This window comes from Protopterus annectens, chromosome 11.part0 (genome assembly GCF_019279795.1).
Source record: "Protopterus annectens isolate FY-2018-M chromosome 11.part0, PAN1.0, whole genome shotgun sequence".
Lineage (NCBI taxonomy): Eukaryota > Metazoa > Chordata > Ceratodontiformes > Protopteridae > Protopterus > Protopterus annectens.
The window spans coordinates 817,089,840-817,117,238 of record NC_056745.1 but is presented as its reverse complement, the minus strand read 5'-3'; positions in this window follow the sequence as shown (position 1 = coordinate 817,117,238).

Sequence of the window (27,399 nt, the reverse complement as noted above, 5' to 3'; positions counted from 1 at the left end):
CCTCCAGCATGTTTTGTTTATTGTGATGACAAGGTTTAGATCCCTGGAGCGTATGGCTCTGAGGGATTGGGATTTCTTTAAGTATAGCATGTCCAACAGCTCTGGGTTTGACACGGCCTTGTATGTTAAGCAGAGATCGCCTCTGAGTAGACGATATGCGACAGAGTATAGCTGGAGTTTTTTAAGGCGGTCAGCATAGGGCATCTGCTTTAGGCCTGTAATTCTTTTACTGAGGTATTTCTGTGGCCTTTCCAGTTGTTGCAGGTGTCTTGAGAGGTACATACCAAATGGGGCATTATATTCTATGATGGGTCTAATGAGGGATGAGTACAGTGGGACAATGACCTCCTTTTTTCTGGATGAAAAGCTCTTAGTGATGAGGTGTGCCACATAGAAGGATTTCCTGACTGTTGTGGCAATGTGGTTATCGAAGGTGAGACCACTGTCCACCTGAGTCCCTAAGTCTCTTATAACACTTTCAGTGTTTAGTGTACTGCCACCTATGTGGTAATTCACGGGTACATGTTTTTTCCCAAAGGGGATAACTATACATTTCTTGGCAATGAGCTTGAGCCCATGGCTCTGGCACCAAGCATCTGTTTATGTAAGGCTCTTTTATCGAATATCCACATAATTTGAAGATTCAATAATGGCTCCCAGTTTGCAGTAATCTGCAAACTTTGTTAGCCAGAATCCCTTAGTATTGGCCTGTACTTCAGAGAAGTAAATGCCAAACAAGAGTGGTCCCAGGACTGAACCCTGAGGTACTCCACTTGCCACTTGTCTGGAGCTGGATTTTGAGTCTGCTACTTTTACAGTGTGGGTTCTGTCAGTAAGCCAATTGGCAACCCATTGAGTGATGTAGGGATTAATGCCCAGATTAGTAAGTTTATCTGTGATTCCATAGTGGGGGATGGTGTCAAAGGCCTTGGCAAGGTCCAGATAGGCTGTGTGGACTGCCTTACCCTCATCCACGGCTCTGGAGACTGATTCAAAGAAGTCAATCAGGTTCAGGAGACAAGATCGGCCCTTCATGAACCTAAACTGGGTGGGGTCCAGTGTTTGAAGGTTGCCAATGTCTTTGTTTATAAGTTCCATGATAATACATTCCATGGCCTTGCAGATAAGGATTGTCAGACTGATGGGGCGGTAGTTCCCGGGATCCAAGGTGGATCGCCCCATGTGGAGTGGGATAACTGTAGCTGTGCACCACTCATTGGGCATGAAGCCTGAGATGAGGCTATGATTAAACATGACACTTAGGTGAGGTGCCAGTTCATTTTGTAGTTCATGTAGTACACAGCCCGGGATGTCATCTGGTCCCATGGATGCTGTATTCTTAGCTTTGGAGAGTACATTCTTTACCTGTGTGGATGTTATTACTGGAATTTGGCAATCTTCTGATATTGAGATGGGCCATTTAGGGGGTGAGAGGGGGGTGAAGTTGGCACTGAATCGATCTGCCAGGATATTGGCAATATCCTTGGGAAAAGTATATTTAATGCCATTCTGTTGTAGCTCAGAGCAGATCTGAGCATTGCCATTTAGATTCTTGACATAGTTATAGAATGCCTTGTGGTTGTCTTTGGAATCTTTGGCAATTTTATTTTCATAACTAGCTTTGGAGGATTTTATGAGGGAAAGTTTCTTAGTGAGGCTGGTAAGGGAGATTTTTACATCCTGGGATTTTCCTCTTTATTGCAATAGTTTCTTCCGTTTGTTGTAAAGTTTGTTTATGGAAGGGGACCACCAGATTGACTTCATTTTTTTTGGAGGAGAGCATCTTGGCTCTATTTGGAATGGCACAATTCATGCATGAGTAGATGTGCTCGTACAGTGCCTTAGTGTAGGACTCAGCAGTTGAACTTTCAGTTCCTGTCTGCATGGGTGTCATGAAGTTTGTCACTTCTGACTTGAGTAGCATGAAGTTGGCTTTGGAGAAGTTTTTTATGGAGGTTTTCTTACTGGGGGTGGGGGTGGGATGTGGATGTTAATGGTGATTAGCTTATGGTCTGACCTGACCAACGTGGGGGTGATCATAGATGTGGAGCATCGATTTCCCATGTTGATAATAGTCAGGTATAGGATATTGTAGCCCCTCGTGGGACAATGGATTAGTTGATCCAGGGCAGGGCTGGCCTTGGCGAAGTACTGCAGTTAAACTGCAAGTGCAGTCTGAATGCTACTTATGGACATTTGTCAACATCTATGTTTTATGCAGAGGTAAGTCTGCTATTACTCACATGGAGGGTCATAGCCTCAAAGGACCCTGTTTTGCACAAAAAAAAGTCCTAACTCTGCACCTCCTCTTCTGTTAAGTTGGAAAAAAGTACCATTTTTGACATGCATGGTCTATATTAGGCAAAAGCCTTAACACCCACAAATAAGCCTGCAGGTAAAATTAAGTGCAGGTTTCAGTATCTTGGATTCAGTGATAGAGTAATAAAGATAAAAAACAAGTTTAATAAATTATTGATATTGACTGTGAAAAACAATTGAACAGTTCGTGTTCATTTGTAACATTGGATAAACTATTTATTAATATTGTCTAAAAAATAATTAAACAGTTAATTGTCAGGTGTGACATTGGCTTTAATGCAAAAATAGGAGGTTTAAAAGGGAGACAACCTAGAAGCTCAAAAGTATGTAAAGCAAAAATAAAAAAATGCAAAACCTGGCAAAAAATAAAGCAGCAACAAAATGGATGAAAGTAATAAAAGCATCTATTAAAAAGGCATGGATTGAGGTTTGATCCTGTGGCCTGCAGATCTTGCCTCACATGTTAGTATTTTATATGGGAGAATTTGATTTTTTTTGTAAATTACATAATATAAAAATGGACATGATATAGCAAAAAATTGTGACTATCTGAGTAAGGGATAAAGGGTTCCTAACTGGTGTAATCTTTGTCAACCTAATAACTTAATACAAATGACAGCAACAGCTTCCGTGAGAAATCTTTTGCATCTTAGCACAAGCTCCTAGAAAAAAAAAAAAAAACAGTGGGAGATAAAATGAAGAGTCAGGGAGAGAAATCCAGGAGGCTATGCATATAGTAAGACTGAAAAATTACAGCAGAGGACAGAAAAGATGAGTAGTTATGGAGGAAATGGTGATGCGGTGGAGGCTAGGAAAAAAGTACGGATAATGATCACTTTAGAGATGAAGAATACTCTTTACATCAGGAATATCACTAGCTAACATAATAAAGTATGTACCTGGCTAGTCTCACACACCTTAACTATTAAAGTTAAAAAAAACTAACACAGTGCTCTTCTGTACTCCAGAGATGCTGCCCAACCATGCTTTCACCACCTGGTTCATTTCCCATAACCAAAATGACACACTTGAAACTCTCATTCAGTGCCGAAATCTTTGCATCTTGCTTGACCCTTTACTTAACATCCAAAGTCATAATCAGACCACAAAAGTTAAACTCCCTTCTGAACCAGAAACATTTCCCACTTCCTCTGTCCCACAACAAGGGCTGCCTTTCTCCCCTAGGTGGAATACTGACTCACTTATCACATCCGCCTCAAAAAATAAATAACATCCCTACATTCCACCTCTAATATTATTCACAGGTTCATTATCATCTTTCCAAACAGGGAACATAATTGTCCAACATTAACAGAAGTCAATGGCTGCCCATAACACACAGAACAACACTGGGAACCTTGATATTCAAGCTTATTATGGAGACAAGCTTCCCTTTCTCACTCAAAAATTACCAGAAAGAGCCATACCTCCATACAGCCTCAAATCCCTCTCTCAGTTCATTCCAAACCTGCATACTCCGCTTGCCAGCTTTAAATGCACAATGCACCCCTATCAATTAAATAACATAAGAGTGAAGCACACTGAGGCAGCGTGATAATCTCTCCAACTGTGTGTTGCACACCTTAATGAAAACCTATACATATTTCTCAAATGATAAACTACTTCAGTAATACAAAACAAGGAACATCCAACAGATGCAGAGGTACAAACAAATCCACTTTTCTTCAAAAATCTCTCTGGAAAGGGTCACACGCTACACAGAATAATAATTAAAAAAAACACACATACACACACCATACTAGGAGGCGAAGAGAGATACCCTTGCTTTTATACACTAACCTGCCCACCAAAAAATGTCAGGTTTTGATAGCGTTGCCACCCCTCCGTTTTTTTTCCGGAGTGCCCGGAAATCAGTAGGGCACTCCGGTTCTTGCTGTGGGAGTCCGGAAAGCGACGTCAGGCTCGTCAGCGTCAACGCGTATGTAAGTAAAAAAAAAAAATTAAAATTCCCGTCTTGGACTCTCGGTTGATTGGCTGCTTGCTGCAGAAGAGGCTCATGCAGCAAGCAGCCAATCAACACGTAGATTTGCAAGTCGAATCCCCGCAAAGCCCGCAAAAATTAGTGAATAAAAAGTGGTGCTTCAGCTACTAATTTTACCTTTTACTCTGTACTGTAAAAGGTGCTTAAGGTCTGAAATTTCTTGCTGGTTGGACGTCTTCAGTGGATTGCTGGTTTCTTTTGCTGCTGCCTGGAAGGATTGCTCTAGCCCTGCTGCTGCCTGGAAGGATTGCCCTAGTCCTGCTGCCTGCTGCTGCCTGGAAGGATTGCCCTAGTCCTGCTGCCTGCTGCTGCCTGGAAGGATTGCCCTAGCCCTGCTGCTGCTGCCTGGATTGGAAGGATTGTCCTAGCCCTGCTGCTGCTCCCTGGAAGGATTGCCCTAGCCCTGCTGCTTGCTTTGCTTGCTGGAGTCTTGCCCTGGAGAAGTGCTGTGGACTGGCTGACTGGGTGGTGTTGTGTTCCCCCCTGCCTGCTGCTTGCTGGCCCTTTAGCTGCCTGTTCTCTTCTGGCTGAGAGCTTGTTTAAGTAGCCCTGCTGCTGCTTTTTCTGGAGGTAAGTGGAATTTTTTTAATGGATGGAATTAAGGTAGATTTTCAAAGATTAGTGTGACAAGGGGAATGAAATATTGCCAGCACAGCTACTAGTGAATTTTTTAAATATTAAATTTATATTAATTCACTAGCTGTGCTGGCACTATCTCATTCATTGATGGTGACAAGATGTGTGTAACTGTATCTAGATGTTCAACATGTGGTGATTATTAACTAGAACAGTTTCTTATCTGGTTTTGGACTTGGTTACAGTGAATATATAATGACTTCATGATTTGTATAAGATGCTTGGACTGTAGATCTGTCTTTTCTAGTCTGTCATCACCGTGATGTTTACCTTGACATGTGTTTCTTCCTAGGGTGTCTATGTCGTACAGTCTTCATATTATAGTGAGGCTTAAATGTAGCTTTTTGTCTAGTTTGTCATCACAACTGTTTACCTTTTATCTGTATTTTCTAGGGTATACCGTCTATACCAAAGCTTAGTTCATTTGATGTTACAGTGAATATATGACTACATGATTTGTATAGGATGCTTGGACTGTAGAACTGTCTTTTCTAGTCTATCATCACCATGATGTTTACCTTGACCTGTGTTTCTTCCTAGGGTGTCTATGTCGTACAGTCTTCATATTATAGTGAGGCTTAAATGTAGTTTGTCATCACAACTGTTTACCTTTTATCTGTGTTTTCTAGGGTATACCATCTATACCAAAGCTTAGTTCATTTGATGTTACAGTGAATATATGACTACATGATTTGTATAGGATGCTTGGACTAAGGTCTTCACTTGGCCACTCTGCTCAACTCTATCTGTGCCAGTGGGAGGTGGTGGTGGGGATCTGGAGTGGAAAAGGGGAGAAACCAGCCCCACGTTGACTGGTCTCTGTGCTTTTAAGAGAAATTGCACTTAATATGGGGTGTTGCATCTGGAATAGTGTGGGGCTACGGAATTCGTCTTTATGTCTGCCCATACGGTCTCTTATCATTATGCAAGTTATTACTGTTGCAGCCAGAGGGTATTATGATTGCTGAGTTACATATTTCATGTTTATCATTGTGTTGGCCCACACTATGTCCTGTTTGTCTTTATGCAAGTTATTACAATTGTAGCCAGAGGGTATGATTGCTGAGCTGTCATGTATTTCATCTTTATCTTGTCAGTCCACAGTATGCCTGAACTTTCCTGCTGTGTTCAGACTCAGCTGGATAACTTTTGCACTGGGTTCTACATAAAAGTAGAGGGTCTTAATTTGGTGCATTGCTGTAGTGTCTGACCCATGTGTTTTACACACAGTTGAATGCCTTCTGTGCATATTCTGCTGTCACACCAGGTTCATGTGTAAAAGCTGCAGAAAGTCCCTCAGACAGGAGTTGCTTCTGCCTTTCATTGCTTTACCTTCACTGTAATTTTTCATGAGAAGTCTCATTTTTTTTTCCTATACCAAGTTGGTATCACTAGGGTGTGAAAGTCTGGAGATTCACATGTGAATGTGAACTCTGGCTAGTGGCTACTGACTGACACAGGCCCCACCAGGCACTGGTGTTGGTCACAAGTGTTTTGATTTTCTATTAATAGCTGTTTTGGTTTATTGTAGTGTTGAGCAAGGATCCTACACGAATCATGTTCAGGAAAAGGTCAATGGATCATCAAGAAGAGGCTGAAAGCATGTCTCCTAAGAGGTTTTTCTGCAGTTATAATAAGGTGTGGGAGCAAAGCTACTTATGGGTGCGACCTGTTCCAAATGCAGATGCCATGGCAAAGTGCACATCCTGTGGAACAATTTTCACTGTAAAATGGGATGGGGAAAAGGCATTGAAAAGCCATCAGAAGTCAGACAAACATCATCAAAGCCTTCAGCTCCAGAGGCAGAACCTCGTAATGACCAAGTTTATTCAGCCACGTAGTGTAACCAGTAAAGCTTCCAAAGTCACTGCAGCTGAAGTGACAGCAGTCTATCATGGAGTGAAACATGGTCACTCATATGTATCCATAGATTGTGGAGGTAAGCTGGCACCGACAGTCTTCCCTGATTCTACTTTGGCTTCAAAATTCACCTGTGGGAAGACAAAATCTGAGAGTATTGTCATGAATGTACTTGCACCTCATTCAGAGGAGCTCCTTCTGCAGGAATTTGGCAATTCCTATTTCTCAGTGGGATCAGATGCATCCAATAAAGGGAACAGAAAAATGTTCCCTTTAGTTATTCAGTACTTTACTCACACCCATGGCACACAACAGAAACTCCTTGATTTCTATGAGGATCATAACAAAGTTCTGAATGTATCTTTACTAGAATAAAGGACATCCTTGTGCATAAAGGACTCAAAGTACAAAACATTGCTAGCTATGCTGCAGACAATGCCTCAGTCAATTATGGAAAGCACAGGTCTGTTTTTAAAAGTTTGAAATCTGAGGTGCCTCACATCATTGCAGCAAACTATTTATGCCATGTAATACATAACTGTGCCAAGCATGCAAGCAAGGCCCTTGCAAAGTTTGATGTGGAGACTCTGGTTTTGAAAGTACATAGTGAGTTTTCAGCATCTGCTAAAAAAATGGCACTGTTGAAAGGCTTCTATTCTTTCCTAGACCAGGACTTTAAGGAAATAATGCAGCATGTTGTAACAAGGTGGCTGTCTTTGTTCCCAGCTGTGGCAAGGTTGGTAGAATGTTGGCCTGCTATTAAAAGTTATTTTATTAGTCAAGGGCCTGAGGACTGTCACCCCCTTGTCTGGAAATTTGTGGAGGCCGATGAGGATGGCATCAGTGGAGATGTGTCTGAGGCAGAGTGCTACATACATTTCATGCACTACATCCTGCAGGTATTCCACAAGTCTATAGCAAAACTTAAAAGTAACACTCTCTCTGCTCCAGAGTTGTACACCGTGATGAAAAGTCTAAAAGATGAGTTGCAGAGAAGGCTAGATGACCAGGTCTTTGGTACTAAAGTTTCATCTGCCTTACAGCACTTTACTCCAGCTGTCGCACAGCAGGTCTGTAGGACCTTCTGTGATTTTTACAGTAAAGCACTTTGTTACCTACAGAAGTGGTTTGACTATGATAATAGTCCCTTTAAAGCTATGCAGGTCCTCAGCCTCCAACATCCTGTAACTTGGCCAGAACTGCGTACAGTTGCAGACCTCTTCAAATTGGATGTGGACATTGAAGCACTTTACTCAGACTACTGTACTTTAACTGCTGCGTTGCCAGCCCTGTTACAGATGACAGAGGCATCTGTAAGTGATCGCTGGGTGACTTTTTTTAGTAAAGCTCCAGACTGCAAGCCACTTTACAGACTGGTGCAGTTTGCTCTTTCAATCCCCCCCAGCAATAGCTTTGTGGAAAGGGTTTTTTCACTTATGGGGAATGCGTGGACTGATGTAAGAAATAGAATGCTTGTGTCACTTGTGAAGGCAGAGTTGCAGGTCAAGCTAAACTTTAACATGAGTTGTTCGCAATTTTATTCATTTGTGTGAAATAACCAGCCATTACTTGAGGCTGCTAGATCAAATGCCAAATATAGCTTCAAGTATAAGCAATAATTTCTAGCAAAACTGAAGATACTTTAAACAGTTGCTTTTCTTTTACTATTGTGTGTGGTTAACCCTTAATGTACTGCTTTGAATGAACTGGTGTTTTTAATATCTAATTGTATTTCCATTTTAGTATTACCTGTGATATGAGACTTGGGCTTAGTTTTCCCATGCTTGTGTGTGATGTACTGTTGTATGCAGTGAACCTTTGAAGTATTGCTAAATAAAGTTTTTTTTAATTTACTTTTGACTCGTTGCACATTTTTCTACTTATTGGTAACTGTATGTGATATTAAAGACTTATGCTGAAGGGTGCTAGAGTAAAGGGGTGTGGCTATTAAAGGGAATGGGTGTGGCTTGATTGTGCATGGGGCGGGGCTTGTTTGTCAGGAAATGGCACAGTAGAAAGGTGGCAACCCTAGGTTTTGAGCAACTCAATACCTTCCCTTCAAGGTACATCCGTGACCTTACTGTATTCTTAAAACAGATTCTGCTGCCAATACAGCTACTACTGACATAAAATATCAAAACAAGTGGAATATAAAGCAAGACACATAGAATTTTAAAAAGGTACAAACTTCAAAACACACTGCATAGCATTTTAATAAAAAATAATGGGCAAGGCACCTCCTCCACACTCTACACTACATATAACCAAATGTTACTATTACTTACAATGACTCAACATCACTAATAACCATTTAGAGAACAAATGGCCCACAAACTTCAAAAAAGTGCCCATAAAATACAAATTACACCAAAAAATAATTAATCTGAAATTCCTGAGCCTAACTGATTAAAATTAACATCTTACTTACCAATATTTATGCTCTTAAAAACTGTGCTTTACAAGAAAACAATACAAGCAGACTTGAAACAGTTATGGACAACAACATGGCACTATTCACACTGCTTGTATTTCAGAGAGTTTGCAAAATTAAGTCATAACATTCATAACATGGTACAGCAAGACCCACGACCAGTATGGGAACATTTTAACATTTAATCTCACATCTGTAATGCAATAATGAAGTCATCTTACAGATCTTCACTGAAGCCTCATCTGTACAACGATGAAATTTCAGATCTCCCATTTAAAGATTACCAAAACTAGAATAGAGCTCAATGCCTGTGAATTTACTGTTGTGATAAAACATTAACAGTGTGTTTTAAAGTGTGATCATTAATTTTAAGCTAAGTAGTGGAAAAACAATAACTTAAATGGCACTGATCCTGAATATTCATTTTACACCTCTTTTATGTTTAAGATGACACTGTAACAATGAAAAAACAGAGTACTGCCAGACTACAAATATCAGTAGAAGAGATGGGTGTGATGCAAAAGACAAACACCTCAATGCCAACAGTCATCTTGTAATCAGTCTCAATGGGAAGGCACAGGGTGACCATGCATCTCTACAAAGGCTGCAATGCTCAACACAGTTTGGGAAGAGGGGACAGTCCCAACTCCAATCAGCCGATTTCAACACCTGCAAAGTGTCGGTTCGCAAACTTTCAAACATGTCCCACAATACCAGGGAAAACTGAACATCTGGCATATGTAACTTTAAGCCCCTCCCTTTCCCCGAGCTATATTAAATTTTTTGTAAGCTATGGTAAAGCCGGCAAATAGTAGTAGAAAACGACCAGTTTCCTTCATATAAACTAATTGCAGTAAAGCTTTTGTTCTCCAAACTCCCCACAATAAACAGCAACTATTACTTGTACTGGAGCTTGCACATGCAAACACACAAGCAAGAACTACACTGTCTCAATAGTATAGCTGTAAAAGAGCTATCAGGGAGCAAAAACAAGCATGCTCTTAGCTAATAAACACATAGGTAATGTTTTAGGGCATGGACTGGCAAACCCTAGCAACAAAGCAGAATGATACCTCAGCACTTTTTGCCTGCAAGTCCACTTGTTTACATTTTAAGAGAATTTCTTGCTAACGTGAACAGATTTTTCCAATATAAATGACCTATTTAAAAATATACCTGCATACCACAAATATCAAACCCCTCCTTGCAGTTCAACTGCCCATCAACTTAAAATCTGAAACAATATTTCTTAGTACTTATCTAGCTCAAAATGGGTAACCTACTCATGTTTTACAGCAGCTCTTTAAACTACTGAATGTAAGAGTAATAAGACATTTTTGCAAAACTACTGCATGGTACTGTCAATATGGGAGTAAGTCAGAAATAAACAATGCAGACAAGCAAATACCCAAGGTAAAGCAAACCAACGCAAGGCAGAGATATGTCACACATGTTGACCCTTAACACTAAAGGCTGCTAAGGCCTTCCATCCACCCCTTCTTTTCAGGAAGTAACCGTTATAACATTTTTCAAAGTGCAACAGAGAACTTTTTGTTTGGGGGGGGGGGGTCAAAGAAAACAGATGAGTGAAGTCAGAGGCAGTATATGCTTATTTTAATGTTTACAGAAAGAGAGCGTGATTATTTGTTTACAAAGTGTTGCAACTGACTGTGCATAAAAGTGAATTGGTCTTACCACTGTCCTTCTATACATTTAGAGAAATAAAGTTACACAACACTGGGTTGAAAGAACGAACTAGAATTACGCTGGTGTTATTGATGCAATCACACTTCTCAAGTAGCCAGTACAAGTAATGTTCAACACAAAAACTGTACGACAGAAATTCAAGTGGCACCAGAATCTTGCAAGCAGTAGTAATGAAATTAAAATGAGCATAAAGGAAACTGACCATTTTTATTAAAAAAATATTGACTGTATATTAAAAAACACATAAACCTACATGTTACCCTTTTCATGTTCACCATCGTTTATACAGGGGCGGGTCATAATTACTACAATAATAAACGCTTGATGAAAAAAAATGCAGGGGGTACTACAAGTTACTCATGCCGACATCTCATACAAGCGGAAAGTTAAAGGCCCTTAACAATGTTGCTTACGAATATACACTGTGCTATTCAATATTACTTACTTTGCGTGTACTTTTTTTCTCAGTGCTTTAGTCATTGTGTCTATTGTAAGATGTGGTCATCTATTATATTGTGATTACACACTGTAAATAGACCATGGCTGAAAGAGGGGCAATTAGTCCAGTCCAGCTACCTGTAAAATAAAATAAAAAAACCTGTAAAATTAATTAAATAAAACGGAACACACTATTTACAAAAAAGTAACAAGAGCCAATGACCTACAAGGATAGGGGGATGGGCAAACTCCCCAATATCTTACTACCTTTTCTCCCAAAATTTAACACTCAACATAAATGTGAAATATACAGCAACTGTAATTACTCGTTTACATCATCAAAATATCTACCTTAAAAGTGGTCAGGTAAGTCGCAAAATAAGGCCATCGATTAAAAATGGATACTTACCCCTCAGGAACAATATTTTTCTTGACCATGATTTAAATAAGGTCATCACTAGAGCAAAATCACGCCATTATGCCTGTATCCCCTAAATGTTTATGCTCAACAAGAGCAGCCACTGAGACTCATCAAATAGATGCAGGGGAGGGAAGGAATGGAAGAACACAGTACGGTACCGTTCTATGTGCTGGGGTGGATGAATCATGCTTTTAATTACGGAAGTGGGGGAGGGCGCAATGCTACAGCTGAAAAGTGGAGAGAAGTAAAGTTTAAGTTAACTCACTTGATTTGTGCCCTTTATGACGCCGGCCTTTACGGCAACCTAGGCAGTCACCTAGTTTGCCTATACCTAAGGCTAGCCCTGAGCCAGGGCATTGGAATTTATGAATTCCAAGAACCGTTGGGCAAAGGTGTTGGTACATGAGTAAGTTTCCCAGTTAATGGCAGGGTAGTTGAAGTCACCCAGTATTAGGGTGTTTGGTTGTATCTTAATATTTTCCAGTATGTTTAGAAAGGTGTAGTGAGATCCTTGGGTCATGGTGGAGGATCTGCAGCAAGCTACAATTTGGATTGCAGTCTTACCTAGTGTTAGTTGCACCTGGAGAATTTCAGATGCATTGTATTGGGCAACTAGCCTGGTGGTGTAAATATCCTTGGTGAATATGGACATTCCTCCATCTTTAGTGTTTCGATCCTGGTTTGGTGGCCGAAAAGTGTGATAAGAGTTGTAACCTGGTATTGCAGGGGTGCGCTCTGGAGCCTTGAACCAGGTTTCAGTTACTGCACAGATATCGATGTTCTCCATTCTTAGGAGTGTCTCGAGAAAGTGCATTTTGAGGTTTAGACTTCTACCATTGAGTAGCATTACCTTCAGATTTTGCATGCTTGTACCTGTTACGGTGGTAGTTTTGTCCATTGAACTTTGCCCAAAAAAGGTACTATGGGGTGGCAAGAGCCTTAGCCAGTAACCTGAATCCCAGGGGCAACAGATGCAGACCATCTCTGGCAAATCATTGTGGTCTGTCGATCATGTCATCCCAGGCAGACAGATACTGAATCTCCTTTGAATGACACCAGAAGCTTAGCCAATTGTGGAAGTCAATCATTTTGTCCTTATATTGTGGTATCATTCTGGGCAAAGGCAGGATGCTATTCAGGGCAAGGGCCATACCTGCCTGGGACATGATCCGAGAGCTCTTTCATGTCTCTTTTCATGTAGTCCAGGGAGGTATGTCTCAAGTCATTCATTTCAACATGGACAATGACAGAGTCAGATTTGTACTTGTTGTGAATGACTTGAGTGCATGTGTTATGTGGCGGATCCTGGCACCCAACAGGCAGCTGACTGTAATTTTCTCCTTGTTCAGCCTGGTGAGTGGGACATCAGTGTAGCTGACTATAGAATCACCTATGACTAAAGTGTTAGATACATTGTCTTGCCTTAGGGGCTGTTGCTGGGTGGCACACTGGTGTTGTAAGCTATGTGACACATTGGTTGTGATTGGTGTTTGCGTTTCAGCTTCGGAGGTCCTTGTTGCTAGGGCAGGTTACAGTTAAGAGCCTTCACATATGTGTATTTAGTATTGCTATGTGTGGGTATTGGTGGTGTGGGTTTAGAAGGGCTATGTGTTGCTTGAGGTGTAGTGCGGGTGTTAACCTTCGCCTCTTGACTGTCTAGCATAATCTTGGGTGGAGAGAGCTTTGCTTCCAGTTTGGCTATGTAAGTGCATCTCTCACAGGTTGTAGTGTTGGGTGGTAGGAGGAGAGGGTTGTCTGTGTACATGAGACAATTGCTGAATTGCCCCAGTTTGACCAGATTCACCAGGTGGACAGGAGAAATCACCAGAAGCTGACCCTTGGACATGCCTGGTTTGGTGCTTTTTTTGTAAAGTACAGGAGCTGTTTTCCCTTACCTTAGCAAGCTACTTTGCAATTAGGCTGTTTAGTTCCTATGATTAATTTATCCATATTAACAAGGAGAGTTGAGTGCTTGTATCAGTTTAAGGCTTCCTAGTGCTTTCCAGCAGGTATTAGAACAAGTGCTAGTCACAGGGCTGCTTAAAGGCAAGATGAAAAAAATTGTTTATCCTAAACACTGCAGTGTGAACTAGAGAAGTTAGATGTGAATGTAGGTGACTTACGTTTTACCTGTCTACTGGTGTATGATGACCACATTGGAAACCTACAGACAGTATCATGTAAGATACAGGTGCTGCACAACCAACACCTCACCCCACGTCAGGCCCACCATCCCCATCTGTACTGTGCCAGTGCCAGTGTACATCTGCATGTTTGCCAGTCATTAGCTGGGACTAGGCTGTTACACATGGTGTTCAGTGTTTGGGACACTGCACACTGACACACATATGTAGGCCATAGTTGTCAAGCATCTGCAAAAAGACTAAAAGTGGGGAAGGGGTGTCATCATGACACACCAGTGCACTGCAGCAGGGATCCCAAGGATGCTACAAATGGCTATATCTGCACACAGTCAGGTTCAGGAACTGTGGCAGACATAACCCTGATTCCACAGCAATACTGACAGCAGTGGGTGAACTCCAAGGGATCTGCACATGAGTTGACCTTGCAATCATGCAGAGTTGGGGGACATGTGTAGGGCAGACTGACCACATACTGGAAAATGCAGATGGCCCATGCTAGTATACCCCTGCCAGGAATGGTGAGTGATGTAGTACACATAACAATAGGTGCAACAAACCATCATGATAAGGGTGTGCATACATATGCACCCATGAACTATATGCATCACAGTCAGCATCTGCACACCTAACACATTTGTTAGTCACTGCATGTGAATGTACAGGACATATCTCACATATCAAGCTCATGTGATGTTAACATATGCGGTGATGTGGTCCCATGGCATATCAAGGAAGAGTGCTTTATATCAATAAGGGTGTGTACACTCCCCATAGCCACGGTAAGGTTTGACGGTTGTCAGTGTAGTAGTATCGTATTGGTCATACATGCACTGCTGATGTTGAGTTCTGTAAATCAGGCATCAGGCATTCACAAATGACACCTGTCGACATATCATCCCAGGTATGTGTCGGACAAACACATAAGGGCTGTGAGCATTAGAGCAGACATAACTGATACAGTTATACATATTCAGCAATGGTTTGTACACCTGTGAGGTATGGTGCACAGTACATGGCAGGGTGCAGCACAGGTGCACAGAAATACTGTGTATATGGGTGCAGTGTTTACCAGGGGAAGGGGCATCACCTACTAACATAGCTCATGCATCACACACATGTATACTGTTGCTAGCATGGAATGACTATATGCTGTTGAGTACCATATGTTATGCATGTTGACAGATGATTAATGGGAGGTCTGTGTGTAATATGTTTATGCAACCTCACCTGTAGGTGTGTGTGTGTGTGTGGGGGGGTATTTTATCTGTAAGTGCAATCTGATGGAGTGGAGGAGGGTTGATGCATGTAGGATGTGTGTGCGCATCTGTGTTTGTGTGGGTGTCCATGTATGCACATGTGTGATTGTGGGGTTTTTCATATGTCAGTACTTCCGTTTGGAATCGTGCAGTACATGGACATGGACTGACACATGAGACACCAGGAATACTTGTCTGATACCCAATCACAGGACAGCTGATAGTATAATAAGGTCTGTAGCATGGAACATGCATTGGGAGGGAAACTATACACCAGGTATACCCTTAAAATTGCAATCAGCAGAAAGGTGAATGACTACCCACGTATGCAGCACTACAGATGCATTGGGGAATTACTAGACAACACCAGGGAGTGTATCCATATATTACTGTTGTCCACATGATAAGTTGAATGAGCAGCAGATCTGGCATGTACTGAGCAATAGTTACATATGACACTCCAGTGCGTGATAATATGGAGTGAACTTAGTAGCCCCTAACATATGGGGGCCATGCTCACGATGTCCGGACATACCGAGGGTGAACACTGGATGACAGCAGTGAGGCCTTGTAAAACCTACTCCACTCAAGTCAAGGAGGTAATGGAGTAACAGGTCTTGTGTTCTGATCACTTGTCTAGGCAGTTATAGGAATGATACTTTAATGAGTGGTATTAATGAGTGGATGTTACCAAGTGTGATGCAGGATGGGGAACTTATGTGAATAAACATGGGACTGTCTGTAAACTCAGGGACAGGTAGGCATTATGGTGGAATTTCAATGTGTGTGTGTGTGTGTGTGTGTGTGTGTGTGTGTGTGTGTGTGTGTGTGTGTGTGTGTGTGTGTGTGTGTGTGTGTGTGTGTGTGTGTGTGTGTGTGTGTGTGTGTGTGTGTGTGTGTGTGTGTGTGTGTGTGTGTGTGTGTGTGTGTGTGTACTGTTATGCAATGCCATACAGGTCTTAAAGTGCATTTCTTGTTTTTCCCCACAGGTGGCGTGGTGGGTCAGGGTTTCTCCTGCAAGCAATCAAATGTTGGTGTCCATTCAGACACCAAAGATGATGATAGGACTGTTGAGGTGCAGGCAGGGTTGTCAGAGGCCAAAACTGCGGCATTGTTTGACATCCCCCTGATAGCCACCCCAACCGCGCACACAGTCACAGTGACTATAGATACTCCATCACCAGTGGCCATAGCAGAGGGACAGTTGGCGGTTGGTGGCAGTGCACAGGAGAGTGTGGTATCTATGCCTGCTGTGTCTGGACACAGCAGCCACAACCAGATGTCCGGCAGGGCACTACATAGGCAGATGTACCGGGGTGTTCATGGGGGGGGCTGCTGGTCATCATGCCCCTGTCAGACGTGCCACAACTGGTACCACCAAGCACATGTTTCAAACTGTCATGGGGGTGCAGACACATATAGAACTGTACACCAGACAGGGACTGAGGCTGCAGAGGGCTGCTCTCTCATCTGTAAGTGACAACTTCCATGAACTTGCAGGTCCCTCTGTGATTATACTGAGGTCATGGATAGATGGTTGGGTGAGATGGTGGGCTTCATCAACCACGGACTGTCCGTGAACATGTGGTAGGAGTGAGGCAATGGCTGTGTGGGCATAGGCCAGCAACACCAACAGCTGGCAGTTGACGTGGACGTGCAAGGACACCAAGGCACTCCAGTAGTGGCAGTACCAGCTACAACACTGCAGGGTGTCAGCTGTCCACACCACACCACAGCAGGCCATGTGCACATGGCCCTGGCCAGTCCCAGGAGGGACCTGGTTCCAGCAGACATCTGTCATCATCAGGGGAGAGTAGCACATGGATGCCTGTACCTGGACATGCCCATGGAACCCCTGGCAGGCACAGTCTGCATGTCTGTGGCCGGAGGCAGTGAACTGCACACCCTGCCAGGTATGGTCTGCAGCTGTCCAAGAAACACCTGTATAGTGTGGGCACATGGCAGAATTGTGTGCATGCATACCCACACACTATACAGACACACCTAGGGCAACCTCATACCTACACACACTACATCACCATGCTCATATCCGCTAATTACACCCCTTACCCACACACATGGTGTTAAACATATGGCCCACCCTCAGTCTCTGGCAAACCAAAAACACACCCTTTGCATATGATGATACCTGTGCCACATCCCTGTCATCCATAACACTGATGCGGTGACAAGCTAATATGGTTATGATGCACACAGTGACTGTACTACAGTGTACCATTGTACTGCTGTGTAATGTGTTGTTAGCAGTAATGTTTAATGCTTACATGTCAGGTAGTGTAGCTGTCCAGCCATGATGCATTATAGATGTTAGTAACACTGACTGATTGTGGCCTCCATAATGTTATCCATTTGTGTTGTAGGTGTACATGTGTCAGCAGGAGGATGGTCTGCAGTCATATTCCACAAGGTGTATTTCACTGTGGTGACACCATGTCTGTGACATATCCTGGGTACAGTTGAACACATGTCACGGGTTTGTATAACAGTTACTGCCTGTGCCACATGGACAGCTGACCCCTTGGGACATGTATACTCAGCAATCTGATGTAGATCCATCCACATACTTGCACACTCTTACTTGGCAACACTGGGACTAGACCCCTACCTAGGTATTTAGTGCTACTGATATGTGTGACTTTCCTTGCACACACCACACAGCGTTTAGGATGAGGAGTGTTCCAGATTACATGTTACATGCATAACATCCCCAGACATGTACAGTATGGTTATGGGGATGTAATTGTTGTATATGGACAATACGTAGTGTGACATACCATCATATACACATTAACAGACACATAACAGGCAGACACACATCCGAGATACCTGGGCCTATTGGTGCTAACTTGCCAGTGTGTCAAATGTGCTACAGGTAGGCTGCATACAGCATATACATAACTGGGCTGGATTGTGTTATCAGTTACCTGTATGGTTGATGGCGACAGTGGTCACCATACAGTGGTACATGGGACATGTACCACGGGTACCATGGTGTAATGACAGTGTACACAGCACCCACACCCCACTGTGGATACTGTACACACTGGAACCTATGATGACACTCTGACATACCCAACATCACACATTGCCCACAACTGCGATATAACCCATTATCCATCCCAACAGTGGTACTACAGGGATATGCATCTAATGCACATGCCACAGGCATAGTAGGGTGATGCATTGTCATGCCTCACCTATGGGCAGCAACATTACTGTCCATGATACTGTAATAGTAGTATATGTCCTCAGAATGCGGTACCCTACAGATCTACACACATGCACACATACACACACTTGCCAGAACACAGTGGGTATCCCTTGCTTATAATCCCATTTATGCAACACTGTTGTGCTGGAACTGCAAGGCTCAGGTAGCTGTTAGGGAGAAGAGCATAACAGGGTACATGTAATGCCCAGTATAGCAGCAGCCACATCTAACTATGGCAATAGGTGTTGTGGTCGGTGTGAAGGCCCTCATGGTATTCCTAGCTATAGATGTACTAACACACAGGCACTAATATCCTCAGTAATACATACATATACATTTTTCAGTACTGTGGTGCATCGCTGCAGGTGGTCATAGGAGTGTACATGGCTATTGTCCATGGAGAGATGGGAAGTGTAGGGGATGTGTCTACAGTGGTTTCATGCCACCTGCCATGTGCCAGCAGGCAATCTATCGACAGACACCACTGTGGTGACCCTCAGGGAAAGAGTGACAGGCATCAGCCATTCCTCTGGATGCCTCCTGCATATGGCCACTGAGGTAATCCAGTTGACATGTATGCAACATGTATTACAACACATGGTTAGTGTCTGTGATAGAGACCTGTACCCAAGCATGTTCTGTTGACTGTGGTAGTGTAGTGGAGTTACCCATGGCACATGGTACATACAGGGTGTTTTGTCCTATCTGTGCTGGTTATAACACAGCTGGGCAGACATGTCAGTGTCAGTCAAGCATAGGTTGCCTGTACGTATCCAAGCTGGATACCTGCCATCTGCACATCTGTACAGGGACTGACAGACATCATCTTGCCAACTAGCTATGCAGTAGGATGAAAGTGTCAACAGACAGACGTCTGACACCAATATGTATGCCATTACTACATGTTGGAAGCCCTCACTGACATGTGCTGTACAGACAGAAGTCTAATGTAACTTCACACATGTCAGATCATTATCCAGTAGGGGATATATACTGTGACACAGCTCACACACCAGGAACATGACAGTGAGGCCTCAGAGTCCAGCTATGCATGCAGGGGTGCTTCATGCCAGTACTACAATCAGCAATCTACTCTTGCTTGGGAAAGCACTGTCAACATAAGTAATGGTATGATACACTACATGCCACTGGGATGGCACATAACCTGGGATACTACCCTTGTAGGTAACACATTCACATGGATAAGAGTGATGTACAGGTCTTATATACTCAAATGTCCCAGACATGACACTCACACCCCTTGCTCCTGCAATGACAGCACATAGATGCATGTTATGTACATGGCATTCCATACACTTATTACAGATGTCATTACCCTGCTATGTTATCAGACTGGGATGTGAGTACTGGTTACCAGGGCTGAGCCATGCTTAGCAGATGTCAGCATTGCTGCAATATAACAGCTAAGCAGATTTGCGCAATGGTAAGTGAAGACTACATGGTGTAAGCTCCCGTACATTTAACCGTAAGTTGGCACCACTTAACTTCACGCAAACCCACGCAAACATGTTTAAAGCTATTCAAAACTGCCTTGACCACTCTGTAGCCAACAGCCCTTGTTCAGCCCAGCAACAAAATAAAAAGCCATTACAGGACTTGAACCCAGGACCCTGTACACCATAGTCCCAACTGTTAACCACTACACCATGACAGCTGTGACAACAGTGGTTGTTTTTCCAATAGATCGGTCAGTACACATATTGAATAGTATTGAACAATTGCTGTGACTTCCACAATTGTGTTGTACTTGTTAATGACATTACTGTTGCATCACATATGTTGTTATATCTAAATATACACATATCAGATACATATGGTGTGATACATCTGGGAAGGTGTGCACAACAGTAATGTTTACACATGACAAGGATATGGATATATACATATAGATATGTAGATATATGTCTACATATACATATATATATATATATATATATATATATATATATATATATATATATATATATATATATATATATATTCATATATATGTATTTATACACATCTGTATAATGCATCATATATATAGCCATTTCTAGATATCTGTGTGTGTGTGTGTATATATATATGTGTGTGTGTGTGTGTGTGTGTGTGTGTGTGTGTGTGTGTGTGTGTGTGTGTGTGTGCGTGTGTGTACATCCTATATGTACAGATATTCCTATTTATGTCAATATATATGCAGATATCCATAACTATATCTGCATATATATCTATATATATGTATATGTGTAGACATATATTGCTGTGTATATGTATATATATCTATATATATATATATATATATATATATATATATATATATATATATATATATATTCGGCCATCTAACCTGGACCGGAACACCAAAGGTGGAGGTGTGTCCATATTCATTAAGGATATCCACACCTCCAAGCTAGTTGCTCAGCATAATGCAGCCGAAGTTATCCAAGTGCAACTAACTCTGGCCAAAACTGCAATCCAAATTGTTGCTTGCTACAGATTTCCCACCATGCCCCAGGATTCCCATTCCTCTTTTCTTGATATACTGGAAAATATTGCAGTTCAACCAAACTAATATTGGGTGATTACAACTACCCCACCATTAACTGGGAAAACTACTCATGCACCAACTCCTTCACTCAGCGCTTTCTGGAATTCATAAATTCCAGTGCCCTGGATCAACTTATCCACACCTCCACTAGGGGCAACAATATCCTAGACCTAGTCATTACCAACACGAGAGACTGGTGTTCCACACCTGAAGTCAACTCCTCGTTGGTCAGATCCGATCATAAGCTAATCACCCTAGATATCCACATCCCGCCCCCACCCCCATTAAGGAAACCATGGTAAAAAATGTCTCCAAAGCCAGCTTCATGCTTCTTAAGAAAAAAGTGGCGAACTTCATGACACCCATGCAGATGGACAATACAGTTACGGCTGCTGAATCCTACACAAATGCACTCTATAAGCACTTACACGAGTGCATGGATCATGCTATCCCAAACAGAATCAAGATGCTATCCTCCAAAAAAAGGAAGCCAATCTGGTGGTCCCCTGCCATAAACAAACTCTACAACAGAAGGAAGAAATTGTTGCAAAAGAGAGTAAAATTTCATGAGTGGAGGAGCTTCCTGGTCAGCCTCAGCAAGAAGCTGAGATCCCTTATAAGATTCTTCAAAGCTAGCTATGAAAACAAGATTGCCACTTATTTTAAGGACAACCACAAAGTATTCTATAGCTATGTCAAGAATCTCAATGGCAACACCCATATCTGCTCTGAGTTACAGCACAATGGCACAAACATTACAGAACCGAATGATATTGCCAACATCCTGGCAGATAGGTTCAGTGCTAACTTTACCTGCCTCTCACCACCTAAAGGGCCCATATCTATACAGGAAGAATGCAGAGTCCCTGTAATCACAACTTCATAGGTAAAAACAGCACTCTCTAAAGCCAAAACCACAGCATCCATGGGACCGGACAACATCTCAGGCTGCGTTTTACACAAACTTCAGAATGAATTGGTTCCCCCACCTAAGCATCATGTTCAATCATAGCCTCACATCAGACTTTGTGCCCACTTAATGGTTCACAGCAACAGTTATCCCACTCTACAAAGGGGGAGCCACCACTGATCCTGGGAACTATCGCCCTATTAGCCTTACGAGCCTGGTCTGCAAGTCCATGGAACGTATCATCATGGAATTCTTAAACAAAGATATTGGTAACCTCCAAACTCTGGATCCCACCCAGTTCAGGTTTGTGAAAGGCAGATCTTGCCTCCTGAACTTGGTCAACTTCTTTGAGGCAGTCACCAAAGCCGTAGACGAGGGTAAGGTGGTTCACACAGCCTATCTTGACCTTGCCAAGGCTTTCAACAGCATCTCCCATTCTTGAATTATAGCTAAACTCACTAAACTAGGTATAAATCCCTATGTCACAAGATAGGTTGCCAACTGGCTCACTGATGGAACCCACACTTTAAAAGTTGCAGACTCCAAATCTGACTTCAAACCAGTGACAAGAGGAGTACCACAGGGTTCAGTCCTGGGACCTCTCCTGTTTGGTATCTACTTCTCTGAAGTACAGGCTAACACAGAAGGCCTCTGGCTAATGACGTTCACAGATGATTGCAAATTAGGAGCTATAGTCAAGTCCCCCAAATGATGTGGACATCCTACAGAAGGGCCTCACTGAGACAGATGTCTGGTATCAGAGCCATGGCCTCAAGCTCATTGCCAAAAAGTGCATTGTTATACCCTTTAGTAAAATCTCTGTACCCATGAACTACCACATAGGTGGCAGTCTTCTTAACACCGAATGTGTGATAAGAGACCTTGGGACCCAGGTGGACAGTGGTCTCTCCTTTGATAATCACATTGCCACAGTAGTCAGTAAATCCTTCTACATGGCACACTCTTTAAGAAAAATCTTGAGTGGATGGGAAATAGGAAATACACCCCGGGGATCACTTCTGTGGCTCTGCTCGAGAGGGACACAGGAAATTAACTTTCTTGTGTTGGCGTAAGCCAGGGAACTTTGTTGGCTAGGCTTACTTAGGCCCTTGGGCCGATAACCTAGCACCTACCTATGAACCTATGAATCTATATATATATATATATATATATATATATATATATATATATATATATATATATATATATATATATATATATATATATATATATATATATATGTATCTATATACATATATGTTTACCATATGTCCAGAACATGGAGTGGAGTTCTACCTCAGCACCAATAGTCTCAACCTCTTAGTGCAAGGGGATGTCATGTATGTATTGCAGGTATATTTGTAGACTGTTGCTACTGTAACAGGGGTTGTCTTAACAAAAATGTTGCGTGTGGGAGGTCACATTTGCTTTTGACATGTACGCCATCGGTTACTGATAGACATCCTAAGGACATCATAGTACAGTACCACTGATAGCACAGTAATGACCCTATGGAATACAACAGAGATATGACCAATATATGTGGACAGTCTGGCACTCTTTGGTCAGTTCTGAGGTGTACACAGATCCCCTTTGTGTGAGAGATGTGGACCAAGCTTGACAATGTGGATGTTAACAGCATTGTACATGGGTATATCACGTACATACTGGACTACATATGCCCACACAGTTTATTCATTCACACACACCTGTCTGTCCTGACACATAATAACTGGTGGTGCAGAGGTCACATGGCCACAAACTACCCAGTAGTTAGTGACATACATCTGTACAGACCCCAGTACTTTGTCAGACATACACGACAGTTATGGTGGCCTGGCAGCAGTATGTCTTGCAAATATGTGTACATAACAGCACACTGGGTAATTACACTAAGCTGCTCGGCATGTAACAAAGCGCTGTGCAAACTCCAAGCAGGCTGCTGCAACACTGGACTAAATTTTGTATGGGGGAATACACATATACCTGCAAATATAGCAGACTCTACAGGCATGTCACAGCACAGAGTAACAGACACCTGTGAGAAATTGCAGACCCACAACCAGTGTGAACACAGTCACAGCCACATATGGTATGCAAGCTTAATATGACACTATATGGACTGTCTGATCAACACCATCCTCATATCTGCCACTCACACACTAACCCTACATAAACTGGGTCATGACACAGTGTGGTCCAATGCCTGTCTCTGGTATGTTTTTGGCCCTACAAACATGTGAGCCGATAGGGTACCATACACTGGAGCGGCATGCAACATCATATAGAACAGGATGAAGAACAATGGCATCTACCACAGTCTGTGCACAGGCCATGGTACATATTCGCATTGACAATCACCATAAGTACACAGACCCCAGTACTGTACACACAACCACAGAATGCCCAAGTTATGCCCTCAGAAATAATCCCTACTATACATAACATGTCCAGCAGTCCGATATCTGACTGGCTTGTTATCAGGTATGATGTCATTTAATAATGGTGTACAGAACATATGCACCTCTTACTGCATGACATATGTACAAAGGTTGACAGATTTGTGGCTGGAGCCACAAACACTGGGCCAATATTGGCATGTTGCTGTGATACCCTCATACATTTACTGTTGTAACACGGTTTGTTGTGACATAAGTCCTATGAGAGATATGAAGTCAGTAACTCTCATGGCTGTCACCACGTACTGATTGCCATCCTCAGACTATGCTTTTGCACATCTAAGATAGGTGATCTGTGAGTAACACAAGAAACACAAGACTCCAAACACTGCCCAGTCTGCAGATAACCCTACAGGTGGGGATTTCCTCAAACACATAACGCTGTCATGAGGTTTGGCTTTATTGGCCTGAAATTGTCCATTAAAACAACTTCAAATGTAAAAGTCATGGGCAATCAGTATCACCATATAGCTGAAGCACCTGATGTTCATAAGGGTGATTTGCATATATCCCATGTGCCTCTGTTACAGGAGGTTTGGGAGGTCACTCATTGGAAGTTCTAGCTTGGCTGGAGTTTTCATTTAGTTTTTTTCTGATAGGTATTAAATCATGTAGACCAGCCATATCCACACACACCCTGTTAAACCAACATTACTCCAAATGCAGAAGAACAACAATTACATTCTGTAGTCATGTCTGTCACATCCCCCTCCTGTTTGTTGGCTTGTCTCCACAGTGTAATGTTGTTAGTGGTAAATCCCAATAACATATGTAATGCTGTTTGCCAGACACCAACATGAGGTCCTGCACACAGTGAATGAAAAGGCCCAACACCCACATGATGTTCCTAGATATTGGAGTGTGTTTCCATGCAATTGGCTATGGGAATGTTACCACAGCTGTTCCACATGCAATCAGCTACAGGGGGACTGCAATTTGTGCAGAGGCCATCAGCTGATCATGAGCATCACTTACAAAACACAAGCCGCTGCCTAAGCAAAGAAGGTGTACTTCTCCACATCCACCAGAGAGGAAGTGAGAGAGACAGACAGAGACAAAGTAAGACAGGGAGGGGGTGGGAGAGTAAAACCTAAGCATGTATGTGTCACACACTTACCAGTACTGCTATCACATGTCTATGCAGTTATTGCATGCGCCACAGAGCTTACATGTTGGGTAGCTGTCCAAAGATATATCTGATGGTGAGTGACATCTGCAACAGTGATATAGGAGTGATAAAGTAGGTGTAGTACATGTGCCTGTCCACATGAACAGGAGTCAACATCAACACAGCCACTCTCTCTCAGGGACTCACACTCATTAACACAGTTGGCAGGGTCAAGAATAGACTTCCTAATTAGCTAGTTTGCCACAATACAGTAATATGCAGGTATCACATGCACCACAGGGGTTATCCGGATGATATATGGGCAAAGGGTATGTGAAGGTGTCTGACATCAGATGGCATGCTTCAGTAGGCCAATGGGAAGTGTAGTGAGTGTGAATGGGGTCGAAATCATTATACTCCACACACACAGACACAGATTGCCAGTACTGACATGCATGGGTGCATTGCTTCACAGGTGTGTAGTGGTTGACTGTGCCAGAAGGCTGTGTAATGCTAGGTGAAGGGTATACCTTGGCATCAGGCCACATGACAATGGTCTGCAGGGTGGCTCAGGGGTGTAGTGTCTGGCTTCGCCAACACAGGTGGGTATTGTATTCACCATCCAGTCATCTGGGTTACTATTGTGGGTGGCCAGTGCTGTGCAATGCTTGCCATGTATGCGTTCTATAGTCCATGACATGGACAGTGTCTGGGATGTTTACACATCTCACATGCATGTTCTGTGAGATGTGGAACTGTACTTGGGGTGTCTGGGTCATGTTGTGTACACAGATTGTTATCATCAGATATGCCATTCCCGGCCTCATATAGTGGGAACTGGCAATGGACACCAGGTTGACCCTGCACCTACATTGACAGCATGATACAGGCATTCCCTGGTGTCAGTGGCATCTGTACATACAGGGCATGTGTTTAAGGCATGGTACGTCATTTGTGGTTCACACATTTGATGGCACTACAGTTGTTGCAGGCATCCAGCGGGGAACATAGTGAAGTTGCACTGTCTGCAATTGTGTGCCTATTGTAGTGATGGTACAGGGTGCCATGCCCTCTGTAGTCCACTGCAATCACACCATGGTTACTATCTGTGAGCAATATGTGGGGAATGACCAACAAAGTGGTGGTTGCCTAGCCGAGTGTGTTTGTGTATGAGACATGGGTTGAGAGTGTTCTCTGTGCAATACAAGGGTTGCCTAATTTATTCAACAGGCCTTGATGTCACATGTAGGGGTATGGATTGTCAACCACAGCCTCTCTGCTGCTTGACATCTATTATGCTTGTAAGGTGGACATTGTGACATATAATAGGCCCGCCATGTGAAAATTTGCAAAACCCACTCCACAATGAGTCCTGTTGTAACACACTCGCAGCCACCTCCACACAGGATACAAAGGACAAACACACCGAGTCTCACAATTGCCATGGCTGGGACTGGAACTCCTACTTAACTAGTACATCACACTGCAAAATTGCACAGTCATAGCATGCGCCCCGGAGATTACTGGGTTACTCTTTCCCCAAATGTGTATTTCAAGGTGAATGACATCAGCAGGCTTGCCAAAGAAGGGCAATGGAGGTTGTATTGACTGTGAATGGCCTCAAAAGCATTGCTCCCTACAGAGCCAAACAAACATCCACACTTGCCACATTTGGGAATAGAATCCCTATCACATTAGTAGATCACACTACAGCCTTACACAGTAACAAGGCACACCACAGAGATTACTGGGCTCTTATTTCCCCAAAGGTGTATTTCAAGGTGAATGACATCAGCAGCTTGCCAAAGAAGGGCACTGGAGGTTGTAGTGATTGTGAATGGCCTCAAAAGCATTGCTGTCTACACAGACAAACAAACACACAAACATCTACACTTGCCATGTCTGGGAAAAGAACCCCTACTGCA